This window comes from Lithobates pipiens, unplaced genomic scaffold (genome assembly GCF_037356315.1).
Source record: "Lithobates pipiens isolate NorthernLeopardFrog02 unplaced genomic scaffold, aLitPip1_a1.2 Scaffold_18, whole genome shotgun sequence".
In the NCBI taxonomy this organism is placed as follows: domain Eukaryota; kingdom Metazoa; phylum Chordata; class Amphibia; order Anura; family Ranidae; genus Lithobates; species Lithobates pipiens.
The window spans coordinates 177,606,965-177,626,208 of record NW_027507758.1 but is presented as its reverse complement, the minus strand read 5'-3'; the positions used below and the strand labels follow the sequence as shown (position 1 = coordinate 177,626,208).

At 41.8% G+C, this 19,244-nt stretch overlaps 1 protein-coding gene across 1 annotated transcript in view; it reads right to left on the bottom strand.

Annotated features, from left to right (window-relative positions):
- The window catches only part of TTC27 (tetratricopeptide repeat domain 27), a 626,083-nt gene that overhangs the window by 32,269 nt on the left and 574,570 nt on the right, over window positions 1–19,244 (bottom strand). The window lies entirely within an intron of this gene.

Genomic DNA, 19,244 nt, shown 5'->3' with positions numbered 1-19,244 from the left:
ACAACAAAAGTAGGGCACCATGAGACCAGAGGACTTATACTGCTGCCTGCAGTACGCTACGCCCAAAGGCAATATCCTCATGTCTTTTTACATCCACCTGACAGAATCTGGTAAACTTATGGACTGAAGACCAAGTTGTGGCCTTGCAGATTTGAGCCATGGAAGCTTGGTGATGCACTGCCCACGAGGTACTAACAGCCCTATAGGAGTACGTTTTGATTTGAGAGGGTAGAACTACCTCTTTAAACCATAAGCTTGAACGATTACTTGTCGAATCCATTTAGAAATAGTAGATTTTGATGCTGCCTGTACTCTTTTAGGACCTTCAGGCAACACGAACAAATATCCATTTTCCGAGTCTGAGCAATCGACTAAGTAGACATTGACTGCTCTAACCACATCAAGAGAATGTTGTGATTTTTCTTCCAAAGAACAGGGTTCTAGAAAAATGAAGGTAGAACAATATCCTGGTTTAGATAAGGACGCAATACAACCTTATCCTTGTGAACAATAAAAATATGGCTCTTTACAAGAAAGAGCAGCCAATACTGATACCCTTCTTGCAGCAGATATGGTTACCAGAAAAAACAGTTTCCTTGTCAAAAAAAGGACCAAGGGAATATGTTGTATCGGCCTAAATAAAGGCTGTTTTGTAATGCCGACAAAACTAAATTTCAAGTCCCAAGGGTTCAGGGGTTATCTTACCAGAGATTAAGCTCCTGTTACCCCCTGAATAAAGTTATGAACCAAAGAATGCGAAGCAAGTGGTCATTGAAATAATACCAATAAGGCCGAGACTTGTCCTTAGAAACACTCAAGGCCAGCTTTATTTCTCACCTCATCTACAGAAAATTCAAGAACTCTACCATTAATTATTTCCTGGGGTGCAGCTCCTGGTTTCACACCAGGAGACATATGTTTCCCAGACTCTATAATATATAACCATGGAGGCCGGCTTCCTTGCATTAACCAAGGTAGAAAACTACTGAACCTGACAGCCCACGCTTCTTCAGAGTGTGGTACCCAAACCGTTAAATTTAGCGTTTGTAAAGTAGGGTGGAAGCCCGGACCTTGCGAGAGAAGGTTTGGCCGTGAAGGTAGGGTCCATGGGTCCCCTACTGCCATCTCTACGATCTCTGCATACCAAGATATAGTGGTCCCCGCTGGAGAGTCACAAGAATCAATGACTTCCCTTCCTGCTTGATCCTGTGAAGTCGTGGACGCAGGCAGAATAGGAGGGAATGCACAAATCAGTGAAAACTGATTCCAAGAGAATAGCAAGGCATCTGCATGCTAGCGGATCCTTTTTTCTTGACACAAAGTTGTCGATTTCTTTGACAGGAAGAGATCGGGGTGAAGGAACCATATGGCATATGGAGATATGCATCTTTGACGTTGATTGACGCCAGAAGTTCTCCTCCTTGTAGGATGGAGATAACAGATTGGATTGACTTCATACAGAAAAAATAGGATTTTTGTACTCAACGTAAAATCCTTTTCTCTGTAATTCACCGACCGACACAGCTCCTCTCTGTAGCAAAATGGGTTGTTAGCCCTATCACTGGAGATTACAAGGCAAAGTTGTAATACAACACTTCAGAACTTTTAGTTCCGCCCAGGGGGCGGTCCCTAGGCTACAATCCCCACAGTCTGCCCTAGCAGCCTCAGTACGCCAACAAGCAGTAAAACGTAAAGAGAAAAAAAGGAGGGGTGGGTGCTGTGTCGGTCGGTGAATTACAGAGAAAAGGATTCTACGGTGAGTACAAAAATCCTATTTTCTCTTATATTCACTGACCGACACAGCTCTTCTCTGTAACAAAATGGGACAACCCCAAGCAGTGCCAAAGGAGGGGTGGGAAAAACAGCATAAAAACTTCATCCATCATGGCAGGTGGGAACTAGTCAAACTAAACCCACAAAAAAACAGCAGTGCGTGGAAAAATCACCACAAAACCACAGGGTATCCTCAACAGGAGTGATCCCCAAGACCGCAGCCAACTGCGGAAGTAATGCAACAGTGCATTAACATAACAGTACTGCATTTTTTTCGAAAAACCAGGAAAAAATATCGGTTGCATATTCAATTGCAACTAAACGGCCGCCTGCAAAACTTTGCGGCCAAAACAGGCATCAGCCGATGCACTGACGTCTACCTTGTAAAACTTGTTAAACGTATGGGCAGACGACCAGGTCGCCACCTTACACACCTGAGCGACCGACGCTTGGTGTCGGAAGGCCAAAGACGTTCCGATTGCCCTTGTGGAGTGGGCCGTGACCGGAAAGGAGGGCACCTGCCCCTTCAAGGCGTAGGCTTGTACTACAATCTGTCTGATCCACCTGGAAATGGTGGCTGACGAGACCGCCATGCCTTTCTTGGGACCAGCTACAGAAACAAACAGTGAGTCTGACTTCCGAAAGGGAGCCGTGGCAGACAAATACACCTTCGGTAGAAAGGACGCCTGCGGACGCAACACCACCTTATCCCTGTGGATAACCAGATAGGGCGACTTGCAGGACAAGGCCGCCAATTCCGAAACCCTCCTGGCCGAGGTGATGGCCACTAGAAAGACCACTTTCTGGGAAAGAGTCAAAAGGGGAATCTCCCTGATATTCGCAAACGGCAGTTTTTGAGCGCCGACAACACCAGGTTCAAATCCCATGGGGGTAACGGTGGACGCACCGGAGGGACTACGCATCGTACCCCCTGAACGAAGGTACTCACTAAGGAGTGAGATGCCAGGGGTCATTGGAAAAAGAGAGTAAAGGCTGAGATTTGCCCTTTGATGGTGCTTAATGCCAATCTCTGGTCCACTCCCTGCTGGAGAAACAGCAGGATCCTGGATATGGAAAAGGATCGTGGATTCCAATCCTTTCTCCTCACACATGGAGATGTAGGCCTTCCAGGTACGATGGTATATCTTCCAAGAAGATTTCCGTGCCCTCAACATAGTTGGAATCACAGAGTCTGACAGACCCCGATTCCTCATCACCTGGCTCTCAATAACCATGCCGTTAAAGCCAGCGATGGTAAAGCAGGATGGAAAATTGGACCTTGAGATAGGAGGTCCTCTCCCAACAGCAGTAGCCAGGGAGTGTCTGCCACCAGAAGCACCAGGTCTGCGTTCCAAGGACACCGAGGCCAATCTGGGGCAACCAGTATTACTGGGATCCCCTCAGCTTCCACTCTGTGAAGCAGACGTGGCAACAGTTTCACTGGAGGAAAGACGTAAATCAGCTGGTACTGATCCCACCAGCGCGTCTAACGCATCTGCCCACGGATCTCTTGTCCTGGACACGAATCTTGGCACCTTCCGATTGAGATGGGAGGCCAGTAGATCCACAACTGGTGTTCCCATCTTCAGGCACAGTAGCTTGAATGTCTCCGGATCCAATGCCCATTTTTCTGGGTCCAGCATCTGTTGACTCAGATAATCCACCTGCCAGTTCTCCACCCCCGGGATGTAAATGGCCGACAGGGCCGGTACGTGACGCTCTGCCCACCGAAGTATGCGAGCGACCTCCCGAGCAGCAGCTGAGCTTCTTGTTCCCCCTTGGTGATTTATGTACGCCACAGCCGTGGACATCCTTGCAGACTCACCGACCATGTGTGGAGACACAGCCTGATCGCTCTCAATTCGAGCAGATTGATCGGCAACTCGGATTCTATCGTCGACCAGAGGCCCTGAGCCGACTGAACCCCCATCACTCCACCCCAGCCGGATATACTGGCGTCCGTAGTGATCACTGTCCATTTCAGAGGGAGGAACGATTTTCTGGACTGAATCACCGGGGACCTCAACTACCAGATCAGAGAGTCCCTGACTGGCTGGCTCACCTGGATCTGTCGATCTAGGGACAACTGAGATTTGTCCCATTTTAACAAGATCTCCTTCTGCAGTACTCTGGTGTGGAACTGGGCGTAGGGTACTGCCTCGAAGGAGGCTACCATGAGTCCCAGTACTGGCATGCAAAACCAGAGCAACGACATCAGTAGTTTGACCATGGATCTGAGAGTCTTCAATTTGTCTGAAGGGAGAAAAACTCTCGCTTCCCTGGAGTCCAACAGTAAACCTAGGTACTCCAGACGTTGGGTCGGTACAATCACTGACTTCTTTAGGTTCAACAGCCACCCAAATTCTTGCAGGGTCTGCATGGTGATCGCCACATCCTCCTCTAACTCTGAGGCGGAAGATGCTCTCAGGTGGAGATCGTCTAGGTAGCCCACAATCGCGATCCCATGTTGTCTCAGCAACGCCAATACTGGAGCCAGAACTTTGGTAAAGACTTGGGGGGCTGATGCCAGACCAAAAGGAAGAGCCACAAATTGGTAATGGGCTTCCCCGACTGCAAAACGCACTACTGAGCAAACTGATTCCATTCTGAACCTTTGCACTTTTACTAAGTGATTGAGGGCTTTCAAGTCCAAGATCGGACGTACCCCTTCCTTCTTGGGAACCACAAACAGATTTAAGTAGAATCCTTGGAAGCGTTCAGATTCCGGAACTGGTACAATCACCCCGCGATTCAGCAAATCCCTTACCGCCCCCAACAGGGCCTCCCGGCGAACCGGGGATACAGGTATGCTGGGGGGGAAGGAATCTGTTTGGTGGCCATAAGAGAAACTCTATCTTGTAGCCTGTGGAAATCAGATCGCAGACCCATTGGTCGGATAACCGGGAGGACCACCGGGCTGCAAACTCCCGAAGGCGGTCTTGGGTGGGGGCAAACCTTCATGCGGTAGCACCTTTATTCGCAAGCTTGTTAGGCTTGCGGTTCCAGGGACATTTTTGACCATCCGTGGGCATCCTGTCAGGCTGGGGACGTTTCGTCGAAGCTCCAGGCGGACGAAAAAGCCGCTTGTGAGCGGAAAAAGAGGGCCCTTGCCTACGCCGTGGCTCCTTAGCTTTCCTGGCCTCTGGGAGTAGTGTACTCTTACCGCCAGTGCCATTTTTAATAATGTCATCCAATGAGGCTCCAAAGAGCCAGTCGCCAAGGAAAGGAAGGTCTGTCAGGGCTTTTTTGGATGCCTGGTCAGCAGACCAGCATTTTAGCCAAAGCAGGCGCCTCAGCACCACAGCTGACACTGAAGCCCTGGATAACAGTGGGAGAGTATCCAGGGGCGCATCACAGACGTACTTAAGGCCTTAGTTGGTCTGCTAGTTCCACGCAGACGGGGAGGCCTGTTGCTCTCCCAATTCGCGGTGCAAACGTTTTGCCCACTCAGTCAGTGTCTGCGACACCAGTGCGGATGCCAGTACAGGTCGCATGGCTGACCCCACAACCATAAACAAGGAACGAGCCACCGCCTCGGCCTTCCTGTCCATGGGATCCTTGAATGCAGGAGTCCCCCTCAACCGGGATCATGGTTACTTTATTTAACCTGGATACTGGAGGGTCCACGGCCGGAGAAGCTGACCATTTCTTGAGAAGGCTTTCCTCAAAGGGGTAACGCACCGCCATGTATTAAACAGTTACTGGACAGTCTATTATTCAACCATATAACATTGTGCAAATAAAAGAGCACTTATCTTTTATACCAATTTTAGTTGGTATTGAAAATTTTTGTTTTCCTGCTGGTATGTACAAACCCAAGAAGAACGTCAAACAAATATAGATAATTATGTAATCATAATAATTAGAAACTAAAATGTATACTTTATTAAGAGTAAGACTGCTTTTTAAAAAAAAATAACACTGGTTAAAAAACATAATTTTTTTCCATTTGTAACATCTTTTTGGACAAAGATTACATATAAAATAAAATAGAGTTGTTAGTCCTAGAAAATAAAACAATTTTTTCTAAACAATATTGTCAAAACAAAGTAATGTATGTAACTTTGTTATCCTAGGTAATGTACACTGTATCAACTCAACATTGCAGAAACAAAAGCTTCTCTTAGCTCTGCAAAATAGAAATAAAACAAACCACAAAAATAACTTGTTGCCATCAGTGAATTTTAAACATTGTAATGCTTCCAATATCCCCAGTTGTTGTCCGATTATATCAAAGAGTTATACTCCAATTATAACCTAATATGAAATACCGTATATAGCAAGTTTCTTCAACTTTAACACAGTCTCTTCAGAGCCAGTGATAAAGTTTTATTAAAACACCAAAGTGAAGAAATCTCAACAAAATATTTTCAGTCTCATTTTATTAACTCTGTTGACGACTGTGCATCCTTCCAGCCAAAACTAGGCAGTAATTTGCCTTTTTAAATATGAAAAGGTGAATGCACCTAGGGTATACATTCTCAGACTCGCAACCCCTTCTGCTGCAAAGTCTTCCAATGTTTGATCAAAATATAATTGATATCATTTTCCACTGTAATCGCCACAATTCCTATGCATGTATCTCTTCGTCATACCCTTAATCACCATATGACAAAACGCTAAGGAATCACACATATATGTAAAATCACGTTTCTTGTGCCTGCTAGCTCAACATACAACACTGGTGTATATATAAGCTGATCACATTGGAGTTATATTTTCGGTAATGACAAAGTAACTGCCAAATCAATTTGCTTATAGTACAAATGTAGCAGTTGTTCTGGCCCATAAGAGGTAAAAAGATCCCAAAGCTGGAGTGCTTATATACGCCTTTGTCCATCAAAAACTGTGTGTTTGCAGGGATTTGGCCTCGAATTTTCATTAAGTACAGCATAAGCTCCGATGGACCTACTAAAGCCAAAAATTATCCTATTGATGTCAGATATTGCACACTAAGAACATATTATTTAGAAGTAGTCTTATACCAAGTAAACCAACACTTTAAATATTATACGCATACCCAAAGGTAATAAACATGCTTTGAAATACATGCATGTTCAGATCAGTAGAAAAGCAAGACCTTTACCATATGAGTGTCACTTTCGGAAGTGATAAAAGCAGACCCCTGTAAATGTGCACTTAAAAACAACCATTTTTTTGTTTTTGAAAGACCATTTATAAAAGGTCTTGCATGTCTAAAAATATAGTGCTGCGTAATACATTGTAAATGTGTTCTGAGGGTAGCAATATAAAGTAAACAAAAAAATGTTTCTAAATATATTTTAAAATTACATATCTTCATTTGAGGTACCTCACGAAAGACATAAAGAGTAGTAGCACATGGGGTTTTTAACAAATAAGGTTATTGGCTTTGTTTTTAGAACTATCATTTGCATGAATATCTAGTTGACCGACACTGTTCAAAGGAAAAAATACCATTTAAATACTACCTATCCATACCTTTAAATCATGGTTGCATGTTGGCAAAACAATGATCAGATCTTTTGCCTTTCCTAGTAGGTTATTGACTAAATGGAAGGAAATGTGGCTTGTATTAAAGTGTAGTTTTGCTTTTCCACTTCTTACATCTTTCCGAAGTACTGTTAATGCAAACCACATTACTTGGGCACACGTTTGGAATTTTATGAGGTTCCCTAAAGACTAGAATTCTCTTAGGACTTTTGGCAATTATTTTGGGCCTTACAGTAATGACAGCAATTAAAGGTTTCTAACATGCACTGCTTTGAAGGTAATGGTGCTCTCATATATTTAATATAACACATTTTGATGGGAGAAATAAACACAATAACTAGACTTAAGAAAATGCTTGCGGTCTATAACACTAATGCCGCATACAGACGTTCAAAATTCAGAACAACCAAACTGTAGATTTATTTCCGACGGATGTTGGCTGAAACTTGTCTTGCATACACAAGTTCGCACAAATGTTTTCGGAAATTACAATCAGCAAGAACGCACTGACATACTGATGCACTGACATACAACATGTACAACGGGACTAGAGAAAAGGAAGTTCAATAGCCAGTGTGACTCTTCTGCTTGATTCCGAGCATGCGTAGAATTTTGTGGGTCGGAATTGTGTACACGCGATCAGAATTTCCGACAACAGATTTTGTTGTTGGAAAATTTGAGATCCAGCTCTCAAATTTTTGTGGTCGGAAATTCCGACAGAAAATGTCCAATGGAGCCTACACACAGTCAGATTTTCCAGTCAGCTCACATCGAACATTTGTTGTCGGAAATTCTGTACGCGGCATTATGGTGCAAATGTTTAGCAATATATGCATGCATACAATAGCACTACTAGTCTGGGTCAAATAAGGAAAGAATAGGTTATAGTTGTTAAATGACTGTCTACAGTGCATGCAGAATGAACCTGACTTAGCCCTAAACCCTTTACAGCAACAACTGTGCTAAATTGTATACAGAGCAGTTCCTTAGAACCTAGACCCAGGTTGTATATGGTTGTCTATTTTTTCATAATTTGGATTAATTCTTCTAGCTTAATTTATCCCCATTGTTAAATGTAAATGCCAAGCCTTCAGTGGGCATCAGAGACTCTAAAATTTGACAGCCTAAAGAAGGGTTGGGGCTTAGCAACAGAAATGGGTTGACTTCAAAGAAACATTTTTCATAAAAAACATGGAGGTTACAGATGTGTTATCCATGTTATCTATTCAAAATTGTGTTATATGTTACACATAAGTTGTACCAGTCTTACCCCGGCATAACCCTGTTTTATTTTTTTTCTGTATCCCTACTTATCTGTGCAAAAACTTCAATACACTCAGAGTAAATAAAAATCAGAGGTTGACATTAATGACTTTTCTTTCTAGTTGCCTTACTCTCACTTGCACACACAAAGGCTTTAAAACGTATAATCAGGTTTTTTTTAAGTTGGAAGTCTGTAAATATAAGAATAATGCAATAAATGAAAACTTCAAATTTATGAAAATCTGAACGCCTGCCAATAAGTTCTATAGCTCAGCCACTCTCCATAGAACTCACAGCTCATTGCCACACATTTAGCCTTTAAAGACTCAAAGACCTATAGGCCTGTTCACACTATGTACGGTGACGTGGGGCATGTCTGTACGGCAACTAGTAGGACGACTTCACTACAATGAGAAACGTCCAAGCTGAATTGGCAGGTGTATCGGCAGTGTGGTGAGACATCGCTGGCTTGATATTCACTCCTAATTCCTTCAGCGCTTTGGTTGATATTTTCGTATTCATTTTATTTATATACTTTGTAAGTATAATGGATGAAGGTTTTATTTGAATAAACATTGGTGTGTTTGACGTGATCAAACTAGTGGAGCATCTCTTTGTTATCTCTTCCCATGTGATTGCATCCACCCATCCATACTGTATGGAGAGGAGCAGATCATTGGATTAACCCTTTTAATATGCTGTTGCTGAACATGAGAGTGTAATGCCGCGTACACACGACTGAACTCTCAAGGACTTTTCGACGGAGTTCCGCTGAAACGGACTTGCCTACACACGATCACACCAAAGTCTGATCATTTAACACGGTGACGTACAACTAGAAAAAGGAAGTTCAATAGCCAGTAGCTGTCCTTAATGCATACAGACGAGTAGTTTTCTCGATAAGAACTGGTTCCGGCGGAAAGATTTGAAACATGTTCTATTTCTAACGTCCGTCAGATTTTTTTGACAGAAAAGGTCCAATGAAGCCCACACACGATTGAATTGTCGAAAGTCCGGTCGTGTATACAAGGCATTAGGCAATATTTTTTTGCCAGTTCAACACTGACGGTGGATGGGTTGTGAGACACGCATGGAGTTGTGTGAAGACTATATCACCCTTTGAAAGGCTGTTCACTCTTTATGGACACTTTTCAGCATCTCTATTGTTTTTATATGGACTTTTGTGATTGAATTTTCACTTTTCTGTGTTATTATTGTTTATCATTCTTAAGCACTGTTGATCACTTTAGTTTTTTTGAGAGATATTTTTACATTTGATTTATTTATAAGTAGCTGCTATTTTGTTCACTTAGAGGCAACTTTAATCTGAGCGCAACGGTGAACAAGTGGATTATTTAATCATTGGCTCTTATTTATATATGTCAAAGGCACTCATCACAAGGGCACATAGAAGACAATGTTTTTTCTATGTGATCTATTCACAACCCAAAGCTGGTGTTATTAGCAGCGATGCCAGCGCCAGTTTCTGCACCACAGCTCCCTTGTGGTAGATAAATGTGAACGGAATATCATTTAAAAAAAAACATTATTGGAATTTTAGTGAGCTTTCATTCATAGACATACTGTATAAGACACCAGTCTGCATGATCAAATGGATTGTTTTAGTGTGCAGGCACATGTGAAAGAGCCCTAGAGTGCATTCAACCAAGAACAAAAATTACATTTTTCAGCTTACCAGTCAGAAGATGCAGTGGCTGCATTTGTTTACTTTTTTCATGCTTTTTTTATAGGTATTTTCACCTAGTGAGCCAGCTAGAAATATGCATCTTGTCTTAAAAAGTGTACTGCCTCTATGGAGGAAAATCGTTGTCACCCTAGGTCAGGAAGTTTGTTAGATCTACAGAATACTTGCCTATATTTTTTTCCCCATACCTTGTGGTGTACTGTAGAACAATGTTTCTCAACTCCAGTCCTCAAGTACCTCCAACAGGTCATGTTTTCAGACTTTCCATTACTTTGCACAAGTAATTTCATCAGTTTCACTGCCTGTAATTACCACAGCTGTTTCATCTGAGGGAAATCCTGAAAACATGACCTGTTGGGGGTACTTGGGCTGGAGTTGAGAAACGTTGTTGTAAAACACAGAGAGAACTGGAAACAATGAGGACAAGGCAGAATTTTGTCGTTACACTTATAAAACAGATATAACAAAACCCTTGCAATGGTATATTTAACGGACCAAAAGTGAGCAAATAACAGAAGGCCATTATTACCATGGAACTTCATCTTAAAAGGAAAATTATGCTTTATTCTACCCCCCACCACACATTCTTTTATGCAGAGTGTACCCAGTTTTGACAGGTACCTGATCCCTCTTCTGCTGGGATTGCCTAGGCCAGTGATGTTTTGGAACTACATTTCCCATGATGCTCATGCACTCTGCAGTGCAGCTGAGCATCATGGGAAATGGGGAAAAGTAGTTCCAAAACATCTGGGGTGCCAAGGTTCACAAGTTCACAATCACTGGCCTAGGCCATCCCAATGGTAGTTCACCCCCCCCCCCCCCCCGCAACCAACTTCGTCATGTCACACTGCCTGGGAGATTGAAGATCCATTCACAGAGTGCTGCAGCACAACTCATGCATGTGCCTGTGCCAGCTTCCCACAGTAAACATGGTGGTGTCGGGGACCCAAAGACTGGTGAAAAACAGCACAGTGCTGGATCCCTGGACAGGTAGGTCGATTTTTTATTATTGCATTACTACAGTTATTGTAGCTGCTGAATTTAAATTTCTTTCACAGAGACTGAAGAACCTCTTTAACCACTAGCCGGCCAGCTGTTGTCGTTATACGGCAGCAGGTTGGCTCTCCTGTGCAAATTGCTGTAGCTGTACGTCGCCACGTGCGGTGTGCTCTTGCTGCATGCTGTAGGAGCGTGCCCATGGGGCGGGCGGACTTGGTGTCTGTCGGCGACCCGCGATCACCTAGTACAGAGGTGGATCCCCATTTTGACAGGAGACATAGCAGAGATCTGTTGTTCCCAGTGATCGGGAACAGTGATCTCTGTCATGTCCCTGCCAGCCCATCCCCCAACAGTTACAACACGCTGAGGGAACACATTTAACGCCTTGATCGCCCCCTAATGTTAACCCCTTCCCTACCAGTGTCATTTTTACATTGTTCACTGCATTTTTATAGCACTAATCAATGGAATGTCATTGGTCCCCAAAAAGTGTAATTTGGAGTGAGATTTGTCCACCGCAATGTCGCAGCCCGGCTTCAAATCGCATATCGCCACCATTATGCCATTATTAGTTAAAACAATAAAATAAATAAAATCCCTAAATCTATCCCATAGTATGTAGACGTGATAAGTTTTGCGAAACCAATCAATATATGCGTATTGCAACTAAAAATATGTAGAAGACGCTACAACTCCCCGTGGAGAAGGGAGGAGTGGCGATCCCACATTTAAAAACATACTTCCTATCAGCCCAGCTCCAGCATTTAGCCGGGGCTGGACTGGAGGAGGGTAGCTATCCGAATCATAAACTGATGATTAATAATGCATACCATAGAATTTTAGTTGAAGTCCTGGAGGCTAATTCATTTGTCTATAAGTGTCCCACTAACGCTCTAGCAAGGAAAGTATGGCAGTTAGCTAAACGACTCTTGGACCAAGGGGGGGTAACAGAGTATGCCCCCCTATGGAACAATAGAGAACTAGCTGAACTAAATAGTATAGATCGCTCCCTTGAGTGGGAGAAGAGAGGGATTGGAAGATTGGTGCATCTCTATCAAGGGAACACTATAAAATCTTTCGAAGACCTTCGCCAGGAATTTGGTATCTCCAATAAAACATTTTATATATATTTACAAGTGAGACATGGGATACATTCCCAGTATGGCACACTTGTAATTGAGAGGAAGACGAATCCCCTAATACAGAGACTTCTCGAGCAAGGACAATCAAAGGGCCAGATCTCTTACCTATATACAAGACTCAAGGACAAAGTCTTGAATGGAGAGGCACTGGATAAATGTAGGAAAAGATGGGAGGATGACCTGGGTCCAATTGAGCAGGAACAATGGGACGAGATTCTAGCACAGGGGAACCTGGTGTCCATCTCCCCATCGCAGCGCATGTCCCATAAGCTTTTCCTATATAGAGCATACTACACCCCTAAAAAAATGGGGAGGATAAATAGAAAGCTTAATGGCGAGTGCCCTAGATGTGGAGCACCAGGAGATCTAATCCATATGGTATGGAAGTGCCCAAAATTATACCGTTACTGGATAGATATTGTACGCAGAATTAATAGGATTTTTAATACCATTTTGGAACCCGAAGCTAGGCTCTGCCTACTAGGGATCATGGATACGGGTAGAATTTCTGCTGTGACAAAAATATCCATACTTAGGTGCTTGTACCAGGCTAGACGCCTGATTGCGCTGAACTGGCAAGCAAAAAATCCTCCAGTATTGAGTGCATGGACAAACGCCATAAGCTCCACGATCTGGTGTGAACGGGCAATGTACATCAGACAAAATAATCTCAAAAAATTTAAGTCGCTTTGGAATCCATGGCTGCGTGATATCCGCTACCCTTTAGATGAGATACCGTAGGACGGGACCTAGGTTCCATTTTACCTAGCCTGGGCCTGGTGGGGTCTGGGAGGTTACCGGAAGATTCCTACTATTGTATCTGAGCCTTCTTGCCGTTTCGCCACTGGTTTGTTAATTAGATTTGATTGGATCTAACAGCACGGGTTCGAAGCATAGGGTTGGGGGGGGGGGGTAGGGGTTAGCTCTGTAGACCATTAGGGACAATTAGTGCGCTAGCCACGGTAATGCCTTTGAGACTATGCAATGCTTTTTTTTTTTCCTTAAAGGATAAGTTGTTACTCCCTGCTGGTATGCATAAAACTTTTTACAATTGGAAAAGCATGTTCTTTGTATGTATATCCTAAATGCTTATTTTTTCAATAAAGATTAATTAAATTAAAAAAAAAAAAAAAATATGTAGAAGAATATATATCGGCCTAAACTGATGAATAAATTAGTTTTTTTAAATATATATATTTTTTGGGGATATGCATTATAGCAAAAAGTTAAAAAAACAAAACAATTTTTAAAATTGTCGCTCTTTGTAGCACAAAAAATGTTTGCGGGGAAAAAAAAAAGAACGTCAATTTTGTTTGGGTACAGCATCACACGACTGCGTAATTGTCAGTTAAAGCGACGCAGTGCAGTATCGCAAAAAATGACCTGGTCATTAAGGGGGAAATTTCTTCTGGGCTGAAGTGGTTAAGGTTTACATATACCTCAAGCTGTCACTCTATTCTGCTTCCCTGCCCAGTAAAAGGTTTAGTCATACATCTTTTTTTGCAAGATGCAGATGTGCCAACTTGGTCACGTCACAATGCAGGAATGAATTCTAGAACTGCAAAAGAAGGAGGCAGGGATTTATGTATGCACATCCATTGTACAATACATGCGAGTCTATGCTTTTGCAGCCCAGTGATGCATCACAAAGACAGCCAAGAGGTCCAAAGAAGACCAAGAGAGAGGCCTCCAATATCAGGTGACTGAGGAAATTTATGGGTGGAATGACAGCTTTTTATCTCACCTCCTTGAAAACTCAAAGACTAAAGTCATCTAATTTTAGTAAACAAAGAATGTCTACCTGAAAAATAAATGTTTAATGGAGTTTTTTTTAAGTAAACAACGGTAACCAAGTGTGGGCTCCTTGTGCCTGCAAGTACACGTTAGTCTTCAAATCAATCCATGTGTCTCTGTGGACGTTTTGGTATTCGATAAGAGGAGCATGGCTTAGCACCAGAAAGAAACAGTACTTAATTTTTACTTGTACAAATACCTCAATCTCCATGATTTTGAAGACCAACATGGGTATTTGCAGTTTCCACAGTGTCCCTGCACTTCAGTTATTGGAAACATTTTACACCAGGCCATGGTCACGTTTAGGTGCACTATATTGTTTGTTTTTAAAAGGCCTTTCCACAACTGATACTTTCTGGTAAATTTCAGCAGACTGAAAAACACACTGGGGGGAAATTTATCAAAACGAGAGCAGCTAGAAACTGGAGCAGCTGTGAATGGCAACCAATCAGCTTCTATCTTCAGCTTGTTCAGTTAAGCTTTGAAAATGAAAGAGAGAAGTTGATTGGATGCCATGCAGTTTTGATAAATTCCCCTCATTGACTTTTGATGTCTCCTGGACAACAAAGCCTCAGCACCTGATTTGTCAGGTCTTCGACTTGGTGTAGTAAACCTGCAACTAGCAACATATATACATTGCCTGAAGGAGAGTTGATGACCAATGGTCTGGTAAAGGTAAAAAACAAAGTGTTTTATGCAAAATAGATATTTTCTTGCACATCAAATACAAAACATCCTTTAACTACTGTATGAGGTCATTTTTAATGTGGGGTGCTTTCAGGCTTTGTGCAGTGCTACAGATTTTTAAATAAAACTAACCATGAGTCAGATAACTGTAGAGCTACAAAAAGGCCTCAGGCACCCCACATTTAAAGCAGTTTTCCATGTTTTCTTTCACTTTAATAGTTAGTTTGGACCAAGCTGGTCCAAACAAACTATTTCTTTCAGTAAGTGCTGCAGCAGCTCTAAGCACTGTATGTACTGCATGTAGCTTTAGCTACATACAGTACACAGTGCTGGGTCCTGGCTGTGAAACACACTTCCTGTCTCACACCCGGGCGGGGAGGTGGCTTGAAGATGTCATGATCGCCAACTCAGCCAATCAGAGGAAGCTTTGTATTCATTCACAAAAATACAAAGCTGCCTATGAACGTCTGAGCTCCTCTCAGATTCAATAGTATGTGAGATGGGAAATCTCTGCCTAACACATGAAACCTGGCACTGTGTACTGTATATAGTCTGCAGATACATGCAGTACATACAGTGCTTAGAGCTGCTGCAGCACTTAGTAAAGTAGATTTATTTAAAGTGAAAACATAGAAATCAACTTTATTGTCAATCCAACAGGGTTTTTACATGGTATACTTTTAACTACTTGCCGACCGCCCACCACAGATAAACTGCTTCAAGGTGACTTGGCTGTGCGAACCGACGTACCCATACATTGGTCTGTGCATGTGATCGTGTGGGTTGCGTGCCACCCGTGATCGATCCTCACAGAGGCAGAACGGAGATCTGGCAGGGGAGAGAGAGATCTGCTGTTCCTAGTGATTTGGAACAGCGATCTCTCTCTACTCCCGGTTAATCCACTTTCCCCACAGCAAAAAAGCACCTCCCTAGGGAACACAACCTCTTTATCACTCCCAAGTGTTAACCCCTTCCCTGCCAGTGTATTTATACAGTGATCGTGCATTTTTATAGCACTGGTCACCAAAAAGTGTCACTTTTGTCTGCTGCAATGTTGCAGTCCCGCTAAAAATTGCAGATTGCCTCCTTCACCAGTAAAAAAATAAATAAAAAAAATTAAAAGTCCCTGAATCAATCCCTTATTTTGTAGATGTAATAACTTTTGCACAAACCAATCAATGTACGCTTATTAGGATTTTTTTTACCTAAAATATGTACCAGAATAAATATTGGCCTAAACTGATGAATAAATTGCCGGCCTTTTTTGTTCATAGAACAAAAAATAAAAACCGAACAGGTGATCAAATACCACCAAAAGAAAGCTCTATTTGTGGGGAAAAAAGGACATCAATTTTGTTTGGGTATAGCATCGCACGACCGTGCAATTGTCAGTTAAAGTGACGCGGTGCCGTATCGCAAAAAACGGCCTGGTCATTAAAGGGGTAAATCCTTCTGGGCTGAAGTGGTTAAAGTGCACATCTAACAGGAGACAACTGAACAGCTGTCTATCAAACCTGCACCCACACAGTTTTGCTGCTGCAGTGGAACCCTTGAGCTAAGCATTCAATGTGTCAGCATCTAAATAAATACAAAGTTGAAATACCTATATGTGAATGGTTTTACCTATAAAATACATTTATCAGTGCTGAGATTCCCACAGCTCAGTCACAGAGCACAAGGAGGTTCTTGACCTGAGTTTTCTCTAACAAAATCCAGTACAAATAAGTCACCTCCCTACCTCTTGCCTGTGAATTGACAATGAAGGAGCGGCAGACAGTGCTTCCTTCGCTTTCCTCCAGCCAACAGGTTACGTTAGTAAATTGTATGCAACATACCTGGTTGGCTCCTAATGTTGCCCTCCCTCTCTGTCTCTGAGTTCTACTGCTCAGGGGTTCTAACAGACTAAAAACCAAAACAGAATATCAGCCCATAATACCCCCTACAAAGCCATTTCTCAATTTTCAGTGGTTTGATAGCTTGCCTACACTGTACCCAAATTAATTTTATATCATTTATTTTTAGACAGAAATATTTTTTTTATAGTTGTATTTAATAAGAGCTGTGTTTGTAATTTGTTTTAATATATAAAGGAAAAAAACGACAAAAATTGGAAAAACATGAAATAAAAATGCCAGACAGGAGGGAAACCAACAGGATTTATGTTTTGGAAAATAGACACCACCAAGGTAATCTCATTGTTTTTAGAAGTTAAGAAACCCGCTGGTATTGAAGTGGTTAAGCTTAGTAATGGTGCACTAGATACAGTGCATTATTAACCCCTTGCCACAGCCTGTACACATATTTGTGGCCTCACTAAAATGGGTCTTCTGTGAGGTTACATATATGTGTTTGTGCTGGGAGAATACTGCACTCCCAGCACAGAGATTAGGCTCTCACTGAGAACCCAGGGTCTTGTAGCAACAATCAGGAACCAGGCCTACCTCATAACTGGTATAGCCTCTGATTGGCTATGAAAAAAAGGTTTAAGAAAAGCAAAATGCATACCATTGTTTCTGCGCCCTACTATGGGTATAAAAAACAAAGAATATCCACAAATGTGGTACTGCTGCGATCGTCAGGAGCAGGAGAAGTTTTTTGGGCTTATTCTTTGGTGATAGGTTATGGTAATAGCAAGAAATATACAGCTACATTTACAAAATACATATATTTTTTACTATTTTGGACCAGTTTTCCTTTTATACTAAAAAACATAAATCAGAAGAAATCCATTACCATATGAAAGACAAATCTGTCCTAAAAAAGCAAGGCATAATTCACCTTGATACACTACGTAGTTGCAAAGATATGTACAGTTTTACAATGTTGCAAAACTGTGATCAGGCCTTAGGATTTGTTTTACCCTCATCATGAAGGGGTTAATGTATAGGTCATACACAATGGGAGAAGGCAGTGAAGGGCTTAATGTACAGCTCACATACAGTGGGAGGATAGAGATGAGGGGTTAATATGCAGAATAAGGGATGTGAAGACATGAATGGGCACAATGGCTACCCGAGAATAGTACTACATCTAGTACTCTGCCGTTCTTGAATGTATGACGGTAATGAACTAGTTAACATTTTTCTTATGGTTTCTACTTACAAAATAACCACATTTATTGGGGATATATTTTTTTATTTTATATCCTAGAGCTCTTTTTCAGGAGTGAAAAAACAGTGTATTACTTGGTTATTTGGAATGTGTATATCAGCACTAAAACCGGTAGTCCTTTTTGGAGGTCTTAGAAGTTAAGATAAAACTGACCTAAAATTAGAATGCATTATCAAGATCACCTTGCACCTTTATATACCATGCTTTGCTGTATTTTACATAAAAAATAAAATAAAATAACAGCACGAGTACAATGTAAGTACCTAAACTACATTAAATACTTTTCTTTCCCTTCCATAAAAGTAGCCGAATTTAAAACCAATAAAATTTGATTTTAATTTTATGATCCAGGATCTGTACTCAGCAATCATCCAATAAAAGTTTATACTATGAATGGCAACAACCAATCAATAACCAACCACAGAATAGTGCTTTATATTGTGATCCGTTTTAGTAATTTCTTTGACTGCAAAGACAATTTTCCTAGTTGTGTGTGTGTGTGTGTGTATAAACCTACTGCCCTACTTTTAATAACTGATATACTGCTGAACTGGTAGAGCCTTCAAACATAAGCTGATGAACAGAAATGCATAGCAAGCGCCTTCAAGTTCCTACATGCATATCCATTTTGTGCCATGGGGGCCTGAAAAATCCAAGGCCCTATTATGCAAACCACAGCTAGAGCTTGTTCTATCTTCTATCCCCCAGCCCCAACACAACCCTCTCTATATTACCATAGGATCTACACAACTACTTCATAAGCCCTATTCATGGACATGCTAGATGTAGAACCCCGGGACTACTGTTTATTACAACAATAATCCTCATTACACTCTTGGATTAGCGACTATGAGCAGCACCTGTCTTTTCAATGTGGTAATGCATGGAGTGTGTATGGCGCCCAGGTGTTGACGCCATATTGCGACAATGTTGTCATTTTATTTGTGGTTTTTATATTTGGGTACACTGTGGGGGGTTGTGATCCCTCTTAATTGGTGCTATTATCACCGATAGTGGGTTTATTATACTGTCTTTTCAATAAAGCCTGTTCACTTTTTGATATACCGTGGTTGATCCTCCTTTTTGAAGACATCTTTGTCTTCCTACTGTTTTATATGAATTGACTATATAGTTTTGGAGTAATCCATCCACACAAACAAATCGGTGTAATTTAATTAAATACTGATACACTTTTAGTTACTGGATAGTGGGCCCCATATTTTATTTTATTTTTATGTATCCAATACAACCCTCCCAATTTGCCACTATATGCAACTGGCAGCTACAATGGCAAAAAA